Genomic DNA, 10,964 nt, shown 5'->3' with positions numbered 1-10,964 from the left:
TCACCTCTATATTTTTTTACATACCTTTTCGTAAAAAGACAAAAAATATACATATTTAATAAATGAATTTAAGTACTTAGTAGAGATAAATTGAGTATGACAAATCAACTCGCAGTGGTGATAGGGTTGTGGTGGAGATGGTGGTGGTGGGGGTGGGGGTGCTGGGAGTGGATTAGGATGTTGGGTGGTAGCAGGTCGTCTTGAACTTTTTTCGGAGTACCAAAAGGAACTCCCAATACAGAGCCTTATATATGTGTATATTAATTTAATTAAATATATAACAAAGTGTACATTAAAAATAACTAAAATAATCCAAGTTAAAGTATCAAATAAAAGAGAAAATTTCATTTTACCTTCAAAATTATATCTCAGTGATCAATTTAACTATTGTACTTCTTATAATTTCAATTTTACATTTAAATTATTTAATTTTGAATCAATTTTACCCTTATCGTTAGTTGCCGTTTATAATCAAACAGAAGTTACTGACATAACATCGAAATTTTGTTTGAAATTTTATTTTGCCTCCAAACTATCTCAAAAATATCAATTAAACCCCCAAACTTCATGGGTTTAATTGATATTTTGGAGATAATTTGGGAGTAAAATGAAATCTCAAATGAAGATAGCAACAACTGCTGTCTAATTAGAGACAGCAGTTGACAGCGTGGATGAAATTAATCTAAAATTAAATAGTTTAAGTGTGAAATTGAAATTATGAGAAGTATAGAGGTTAAATTGATAATCGAGATATAATTTGAGAGGTAAAATAAAATTTTCTCTAAATAAATAGGGAATAACTTGTAACAAAGTATCACTTAAACATCAATTCTTTCCACATTTTTAGATGTAAAATTACTAATCATGTTTAGATAATCCAATTTATCAAAAATTTATCCAATTTTGGCCGTGGCTATAAGTTAAAAATTTTATTGTGCAACTAAATCATTTTTAGAAGTCAAAAATTTTATTAGAAAGGGAAAATGTGTATGAAACTAGATGAAATATAGATATATTTTATTCACATTTCACTTATATTTTTCTTTTATTTTTCTAAATTTCTTATCAAATTTTGCAACCAAACACAACGTAAAGGAAAATTTTAATCAACTTCAATTTTAAAAGTTATTTCCTATAAGCAATTATATATAATTTGTATAAGGAAAATTTACGTATAAATCCCATATTGAAGAATGGTAATCCGATTAGTTCAAAGAGTTTTCTTATAAACCAATTAGTCCTATTGATTTTGAAAAGGTATATAGCGATCTCGGTTGTCCCTTTACTGTTTTGTTGTATTCCAGACTCAGTTCCGTGGAGTTGGTAGTTGTATCTATCTTGTTGTCATCCTTTAATTCCATTTGTTCGGGTTTTAGGATGTATTGAGCAGAGTTATTACAGGTTGGTTAGGCTTTGGTTTCAATTCTTTGTTGCCTAGTTTTTAGGAGGTCCGCTCGAGCGGGTCTTCTTGCGCTCAAGTGGAGATTGCGCGGTCCCAGTATTTTGGTGCTCTGCAGAAATTCTGTAGGCATGTTTTTCACGCTTGAGCGGGTTTCTTTGCGCTCGAGCGGTGGCGCTCGAACGGGTACTCTGGTGCTCGAGCGGGTAGTACTTTTTGGTGTAAGTTCTGGGAGGGGGAAATCTGTGCTCGAGCAGACTGGTTTTCGCGCTCGAGCAGATGTGTTTTATTCTTGTGTCTTGGCGCTCGAGCGGGTCTTCTTGCGCTTGAGCGTACCTAGTTTTTGTTCTTGACGCTCGAGCGTTGTGTTCTCTGCTCGAGCGGGAATGTCGTATATCAGTTGGCAGCTGGGCGTTTTAAATTCACTTTTTACTTTCTCTCTCTCTCTTACTTTCTAAAAAGCCATTTTGAGAGTTTCTCTCTCTAGAAACTCCCTTCTCTCTAGGGTTTGATCTAGTTAGAGTGTTTCCTTTTCCTCCGGCCTTTGTAAAAGTTGGGTTGATCCGCGAATATTGAGTTTTGGAGCACGTTGAGTTTCTTCACCTTCTTTCCTTGAACTTCGAATTTGAGGTAGGGATTCCTACTCACTCTTATGGGTTTTAACCTAGATTTTGTGCTTATGTTTAAATGGTTGATTTTGGGGCTTAGGGTTTCAAAATGTGTTAAAGAGGGTTTTGTGATTTTGGGCTCATAATATGTATTTTGGGTTTCAAAATGATGATATAGTTGTTGGTTGGTGATGTTTAAACCTTTGAGTTGATAATAAGAGTTGGGGGTAAAAGCCCTAATTTGTTGTTTAAAATTAATTGGTATAATTAATTTGGGAAAATTGTAGCTATATGGAATTGAGTTGGAAATAATGAAATTGGTTCATTATATGGTTGAATAGTGGAGTTAGATTTATTAATCGCTCACTTTTGAAAACATTGATATTTTATTTGTTGAAGCTTTTATTATCTGTTTAGAAATAATTGCTTGGGTTACCGGTGGAGGGTAGTTTTGATTGTTGTAGACAATGCATGATGATTAGGCAAACTAAAACTAATCAATTGGATATGTCATAGAGCATGACGGTTGATAGAATACATTAACGTTATGTATTGATTGATTGTGTATATGACCTTTGTGTATTTACGTGGTGTGTGTGAGAGGAGATAGGGGATGTACTCCATGGTTTAGGGGAAGATAGGGGATGGACCTCTAAACTGGATGTTGTTTGGGAGGAGATATGGGATGGACTCCACTGATACAGCTCATATGCTTGTCAGATAATGTGTTGATATAGCTCATATGCTTATCTTTGGAAGAGTTGATACAGCTCATATGCTTATCATTGGAAGTGTTGATATAGCTAATATGCATATCTGTTGAAATGTGGATACAGCTTGTATGCTTATCTGTTGAGATGTTGATACAACTAGTATGTTTATCGATTGTAAAATGGGAAATGTTTAATATGAGTCATTGTCTTATATAAGTGGTTGGCCAGGTTCTGAGCCATTGATGTAAATTGTGAAATTGATAAGAAATGGAAATTGAAATGAAATAGAAATGGGTTATGAATTGGCTTATGGAAATTAAACATTTTTCAATTGCTAATGTCTTAGTTATTGCTCATACTGTGTTTAGCATATCTCTACTGGGCGTTGGCTCACCCTTTATGGGACATTATTTTCAGGTACAGGTAGTATGCCACCTCCAAGGATATAGCTTGGATGATGATGAGAGTTGAAGACTCTTTTTGTTTATTTTGTTTGTATTACATGTATATCAAGCCAAGGGCTATTTTGTATAGAGTTAGTTCTCTTCTTTTGTGTAACCAGGTGTTGACTTGGAAAGCTGTAAGCTCTTAGGGCATTTTCTTTTGTTGTTAACATGTAATACAGTTGTAAGAATTACTCTGATGAATAGAAATAGTTGGTTTCTTTTATATCAATGCATGTCTAAAGTGATGGGTTTTATATATTATTTTGAGGGCGTTACAACTTGGTATCAGAGTGTACCGGATTCGAATACTTTGGGTACGTGGAAAGTGATTAGGATCACAATGGGTTTGTCTCGCTTGATAGAGACTTAGATGTAGTGCCATATGCTATGTGTTTAATTGATAACATGTTTATGTGACTATGTGGGTATGGAATGTAGTTTCTAGGATGTTGATTGGATCCTTGGGTTTCTGTGAGTCTTGTTGGAAAAGCACTTGATCAATGCTGTTTCTAACCGGAACTCTGGTAACGCCTCGGGACTATCATTATCCAGAAATGAAATTCGTAAGTGCTTATGTGTTTATGAGCTTACGTGGAGTGAATTGCAGTTGTCTATGTATTAGGACGCGAGTGTTTAGTTTTGGCACATTTATGAATGTACTAACGTTCTTCGTTACCTTTATTAGGATGTCAGGACGAGGACGTGGTAGACGAGGCAAGAGTGGTAGGCAGGAGATGCCTTTACCGGATGATATTCCGGCACAGCAGGAGGGGGTTGGCCAGGCCAATGTGGCCGAGCCAGCAGGTTAGGAGGCTATGGGCGCTTTAGCCCGAGGGATAGCCGATGCTTTGAGGGAGTCTGTGGGTATTTTCCGAGCTGAGAATCCAGTTCAGGCCCAGGTTGTTGAAGCAGGGCCTTCCTTCTTGAAGAGAGAATTCTTCCGGTCCAATCCGGAAGAGTTTGTTGGGGATTCGAAGGAGCCGCTTAACGCTGACGAGTGGTTGGAACAGATGGAGAAGACGTTCGAGATGCTTGGCATCGAGGACGGGCTTTAAAGGTGACCTTGGCATCCTTCCAGCTAAAGGGAGATGCGGGTCAATGGTGGAAGTACGAGAAGGGCAGTGTTGGTGGTGCATGGGAGGCGTTTGTGAATGCTTTCCAGGAAAAGTTTTTATCTTCAGCTGCTAGGGAGAAGCTGAGAGAGCAGTTTTGTCAACTTAGACAGCAGGGCTTGTCAGTGGCCGAGTTTGAGGCTACTTTTACTAGTCTGTCCAGGTTTGCACCTGAACTGGTGGCGTCCGAGGAACGCCGTTGTTTTGAGTTTGAGCAGAAGTTGAGGCGTGGACTCAAGTTGAGGGTTGGAGGGTCCTTTTTCCGAGAGTACAGACATTTGGTTGATGCTGCTGCTCATATGGAGATTATGATGCAAGAGGAAGACGAGGGACAGAGAGGCTCCAAGAGGAGCCAAGATGGTCAGGGTGATGGCAGGAGATAGAGGGGTTCTAACCCTCAGCAGTCTCAGGGTGGTTTGTCTAGATCGACCTTTCTAGTGCCGAGTGCGGGCCCTGGGAGAGGTAGTCAGAAAGGCTTGACTTGTTTTGCGTGTGGCCAGTTGGGTCACAAGTCTTCGGTTTGCCGGCAGAAGGGAGGGGGTCAGCGAGCTGCTTCTTCTTCAGCTAGACCTCAAGGCCAGAGTCAGGGCAGGGGCCAGCCTTTGTCTTGCTATCAGTGTGGTCAGCCTGGGCACCTGAAGAGGTATTGCCCACAGTTGAGTGCTACTTCAGGAGCGTTTGGTTCTAGACAGACGCAGAGTTATCAGCCAGCTCAGTCTGTGCAGGCCTCGAGGGCTAATCCGGGAGCTTCGTCATCCCAGTCAATGCAGCAGTCTTTTGCTCCTAGAGGTGAGCAGGTAGATCAGGGGCCTACAGGGCGCGTGTATGCTGTTACCGCGCAGGATCTAGTACCGGTTCCATCAGTAGTGAGAGGTACCTTTCTGTTTTGCAACTCGGTTGCTAGTGTATTGATTGATATAGGTGCGTCTCATTCTTTTGTATCTGCTGCATTTGCATCTGTTTTGGAATTGAAGTTGGCACAGTTAGCATCTCCTATATGTGTAATATCGCCTGTTGGTGGTGAGTTGATCTTGAAACAAGGTGTTAGAGGTTGTGATATAGAGGTCGCCGACCATAGGCTTCCTTTTCTCTTTGTTGTCTTGCCCATGAAGGGTTTTGATGTTATTTTGGGTATGGACTGGCTATCGTCATACCGGGCTGTTATTAATTGCTATTGCTAGAGGGTCACAATTTGTACCTTGAGCGGGAGTATTTTCATTTCTTGGGGGATCGGGTTGGTAGTGTGTTGCCACCGATGTATGATCCGCGAGGGCGGAGTGAGCTTAGTGGTCTACTTGCTAGCTTTTTGAGTAGTGAGTGCGATGAGACCCCGACTGTGTTGCCGATAGTGGTTTGTGAGTACTCGGATGTTTTTCCCGAGGATCTCGTTAGTTTGCCACCTCACCGAGAGATAGGGTTCTCTATTGATTTAGTACCCGGCACAGCGCCGATTTCTATGGCACCTTATCGTTTTGCCGCAGCCGAGTTGAGTGAGTTGAAGATTCAGCTCCAAGAATTGCTAGATAAGGGTTTTGTTCGCCCTAGTGTTTCACCGTGGGGAGCATCGGCCCTCTTTGCTAAAAAGAAAGATGGTGCCTTGAGATTGTGTATAGACTACCGGAAGTTGAATCGGGCTACGGTCAAGAATAAGTACCCTATGCCCCGTATAGATGATCTGTTTGACCAGTTGAAGGGTTCCCGTTGTTTCTCTAAGATAGACTTGAGATCGGGTTACCACCAGTTGAGGGTCAGGGAGGAGGATATTCCTAAGACGGCATTCCGTACGCGGTATGGCCATTATGAGTTTCTGGTGATGCCATTTGGGCTTACCAATGCACCGGCAGTCTTTATGGACTTGATGAATCGGATCTTCCGGGAATTCTTGGATCGATTTGTAGTCATTTTCGTGGACGACATTCTTATCTATTCGCCTTCTGAGGAGGAGCACGAGGAACACTTGAGAGTGGTGCTTGAGTTGCTTAGAGCCCATAGCCTGTATGCCAAGTTTGGGAAGTGTGAGTTTTGGCTAGGAGAGGTCAAATTTTTAAGCCATGTGGTATCCGGGGAAGGAGTGTCTGTTGATACATCCAAGGTGGAGGCAGTGCAAGATTGGGCACAGCCTAAGAGTGTGTTTGAGATCCGCAGTTTTCTGGAATTAGCTGGGTATTACCGTCGGTTTGTGAAAGATTTCTCCAAGCTAGCTTCACCGTTGACTAGATTGACGCGAAAAGGGGTCAAGTTTGTGTGGAGCGAGACTTGCGAAAAGTCGTTCCTAGAGTTGAAAGTTAGATTCACCACCGCTCCGGTCTTGATTATTCCGGAGAGAGGGTTGGGTTATGCGGTTTATTGTGATGCCTCACGAGAGGGTTTGGGTTGTGTGTTGATGCAAGAGGGGAAAGTGGTAGCTTATGGCTCACGTCAGTTGAAAATACACGAGAAAAATTACCCTACACACGACCTACAGTTAGCAGCAGTGATCTTTGCCTTGAAGATTTGGAGGCACTGCCTTTATGGTGAGAGGTTCGAGGTGTTCTCGGACCACAAGAGTTTGAAGTATCTGTTTACACAGAGAGACTTGAATTTGAGGCAGAGGAGATGGGTAGAGTTCATTGAGGACTATGATTTTGAGTTACACTATCACCCGGGAAAGGCCAATGTTGTGGCCGATGCCCTTAGTAGGAAATCCATTAGTGATGTAGCTTGTATAGCCATCCGGGAATGGCAGATGTTGGGTGCGCTTGGCGAGTTTGACTTGCTTCTAAGTGAATCAGCTGAGGCTGCGGGCTTGTTTTCTGTTGTTGCACTGCCTACACTTGTGACCCGAGTGTTAGAGGCACAGAGAGGTGACCTTGAGGTAGAATCCCTCCGAGAGAAGATCTCAAATGGGAAGGTTGAGAAGGGTTTGACGGTGTATCCCGACCTGAGTGTGAGATACCGAGACCGTCTGTTTGTGCCGGAGTCGTGCCGAGAGGAAGTACTCCGAGAGTTCCATCATTCACGTCTTGTGGTGCATCTGGGAGGCACTAAGATGTATCGGGATTTGGGTCGCCAGTTTTGGTGGCGGGGTATGAAGAGAGATGTGGCTGTTTTTGTGTCTAAGTGCCTTACTTGTCAACAAGTGAAGGCCGAGCATCAGAGGCCAGCGGGTTTGTTGCAACCCTTGCCTATTGCTGAGTGGAAGTTGGAGCATGTCACTATGGACTTCGTTGTAGGTCTTCTGAGGACTCAGCGGGGTAGTGATGCCGTTTGGGTGGTTGTAGACCGGTTGACTAAGTCGGCGCACTTCATTCCTATGCGCATGCGAGATTCAGTAGATCATCTTGCCGACTTATATATTCGGGACATAGTGAGATTGCACGGGGTCCCAGTGACGATCGCCTCAGATAGAGATCCTCGTTTTACTGCTAGGTTGTGGCAGAGTTTGTAGAGTGCCTTGGGCACTAAGTTAACCTTTAGTACGGCTTATCATCCTCAGATTGACGGGCAGTCTGAGCGTACTATTCAGATCCTTGAGGATATGCTTCGAGTTTGTGTCCTTGACTTTAGTGGGACGTGGGAAAGGCACTTGCCCTTGGTGGAGTTTGCCTACAACAATAGTTTTCAGTCTAGCATCGGTATGGCATCGTTTGAGGCCTTGTACGGTCGACCGTGTAGGTCTCCAGTGTGTTGGGCCGAGGTGGGTGATGCACCTTTGTTGGGTCCGGAGTTGGTTAGGAAGACGACGGAGAAAGTTGAGTTTATCCGTAGGAGGCTTGTTACAGCCCAGAGTCGCCAAAAGAGTTATGCCGACCGTAGGAGGGGGCCTTTGGCGTTTGAGGTAGGTGATCACGTCTTCTTGAAAATATCACCTAGGCGAGATTTGATGAGGTTCGGGAAGAGTGAGAAGTTATCCCCTTGTAGACACCCCATTTTGACCGGCCCTAAGACTTGGGCGCTTTCTTTTGATTACTCAATGATGAAAACAGGAATATGCTATCTCACAAAATTCTCAGTAAAAAGATGGAATATAAACTTTAATCTTAGTCTTACACATGTTTTTGCCAAATTATTTTAGACTCCTTCTCCATTTTCTTTCCTTTTATTATGTATTATATGTATATATATATATATACTATGTTATATTATTATATAATATTTTATTAAATTTATTCAGTACCCTGGTTTCACCCACGCACCATACTTTTGTATATATATAATATTATATTATATAAGGGTATTATTCCTCCTTTGAAAAAAAAATTCATTACACTCCCATCGTGCGTCTTTTTGTTTTCTGTGCCTTTAGACCCGCTTTGGTCAAATTATGTTGCATATTTCGCCTACTAAAATATATTTTATTAGTCCATGTATTTTAATTTTACGTATTTGTGTGTTTTTATATATTTTTCTGGGTATTTGTACATGTATTTATGCTAATAATCTATTTTATATATTATTATATTGTAAAGTGTATAGTAATTTTACTGTGCAATGCACAGTAAAATCACTGTGCATCTTTTGAAATCAACTCCTTCCACCACCGTTTCTTCTTTTGTCCTTTTCTTACAATTATTTTCTATAAAAGGGGGAAGATCAGAGAAGGAAGGAAGAATTTTTTTTGGCAGGGGAGAAATCAGGAGAGTCAAAAAAATTGGGAGAGAGAATAAAAAAAATGGGGATTGGTGCGAGGGAATATTGAGAGAAAAAGAATCAGAAAGAAGGAACTGTTAAAGTTGTAATTCCAAATTTTAACTGAGAATTGAGAACACATTCCACAGACTTGAGGGTAATCAAAAGAAAGTTTGTGAATCAGAAAATTCATCATGTCCCCGAAAGGTGAGTTTTTGCAAACTTTCATTTAATTTCAAAATGTGATATAATTTGTTTAAGTACTTTATTTATTGTTTTTTATAATATTTTTTTTTCGCTTTAAATGGTCGGTTGAACCACCTAATTTTACTACTTTATCTGCTGTAATTTACGGTTGTATATAAACTGCTGTAATTTACATAAAATGTTGTAGTTTACTATTTATAAATTGTTGTAATTTTATCGCTTTAAATGGTCGGTTGAACCACCTAATTTTATTACTTTATCTGCTGTAATTTACGGTTGTATATAAACTGTTGTAATTTACATAAAATGTTGTAGTTTACTATTTATAAATTGTTGTAATTTTATCACTTTAAATGGTTGGTCGAACCACCTAATTTGTTAAAAGATGTGACCCCGCCAAATGAATAGTGATCGGTGGTGAATAGTAACCTCCGGCGGTAAATAGTAACTTCCGGCGGTGAATAGTAACCCCGACGATGAATAGTACCTCCGGCGATGAATAGTACCTCCGGCGATGAATAGTAACAGCGGATGAAAAATGCCCGGTAAGATGAATAACGATCAAGAAAGGTGAATAGTAATTGTCATGATGAATAGTAACTTCCGGCAGTGAATAGTACCTCGGGATGAATAGTGCTCCCGCAAAAAATAAGTTTCCCCAAACAGAACGGAGCAGTCTTCCTACGTCAAGCAAAACATTTTCCGGCGCACATGAAGTTTCTTTATTTTATTTTATTTTATTTTATTTTATTTTATTTTGAGAGTTTGTGAGGTTTTTATTTTGTTGTAATATTCCTTTCTCTCTCTCTTATCTGGTTTGTAATAATTTATTCAGAGCGTTGTAATAATTCCCCGCCCCGCTTCTTTCTATCCCGTTCTTTTACTTGCTTTCTTTATTTGTACATAAACATCATATTTATTTTTCATCATAGTTATGTTTTGCATCCATGTTTCATGCATCTTGATTCGGCTAAGTTTGCATTTGTGGATTTAATCAATTCCTATGTGATTATGTGCGCTACCTCACGTTCTTGAGATGATTCGCATATCATATTTTAGAAGCCGAATCTTTAGTTGCATCTCATGAGTGAATTGCATTAGGATTTTGTATATAAGATCATGCATGTTTTACTAACTTTGTTTTGTAGCTTGTTCGCGGGTCATCCAACATGTGAGTTTTTATGCTTTAGCATCCCGTGTGTGTGTTTTTCTTACTATGTCCAGCATTCTACCATGAGGCTAGTTGCTTATGTGATATAACTCTATGAATGCCAGTGGATGGAGGTTGTGTCGCTTAATTTGGAATGATGTTGATTTTTCATGCTTGTAAACTCAATTTATTTGGGTTGTACATCGTCAAAACTCTTTCAAAATGCATGATATCAAATTGTTCCAAAATGAATGGCATAGTCTATACTTGTATGCTTCACATAGTAAATTTTAGGATTTATTAACTAATCAGAACATGAACATATAAATAAAATAAAATTCATATCATGGTTAGTAAAGGCCGATCTTTGATCGGGTGGGCGGGGGTGCTCATTATTGACCTTCCCCTCTCATACCTAAGGTTCCGAGCCAAGCATCCTTGGTTACGACGAACAGTGGCCTTGGCACGAGTTATGGGTTTCCTAATTTTCCCAAAATAAATATTAGGTGGCGACTCTGAGATCTGATGACGCAGTCCATTTTTGACAAAATTGCAATAAAATGGATTTTCAATAAAAGTTGCCAAATCTGGACTCTCATCTATGTTTCACATTGCACTTGTGAGAATAGATCAAAGAGATCTCGGGAGTCCGAACTGTTTAACGCGCGCGGGTACCCCCCGGGCATGTTACAGTTTCTGGCGACTCTGCTGGGGATTTTAT

Source organism: Camellia sinensis, chromosome 6 (assembly GCF_055761805.1).
Source record: "Camellia sinensis isolate YWXY chromosome 6, ASM5576180v1, whole genome shotgun sequence".
Lineage (NCBI taxonomy): Eukaryota > Viridiplantae > Streptophyta > Magnoliopsida > Ericales > Theaceae > Camellia > Camellia sinensis.
The sequence above is the reverse complement of the archived record's forward strand: the minus strand, read 5'-3'. Positions refer to the sequence as shown.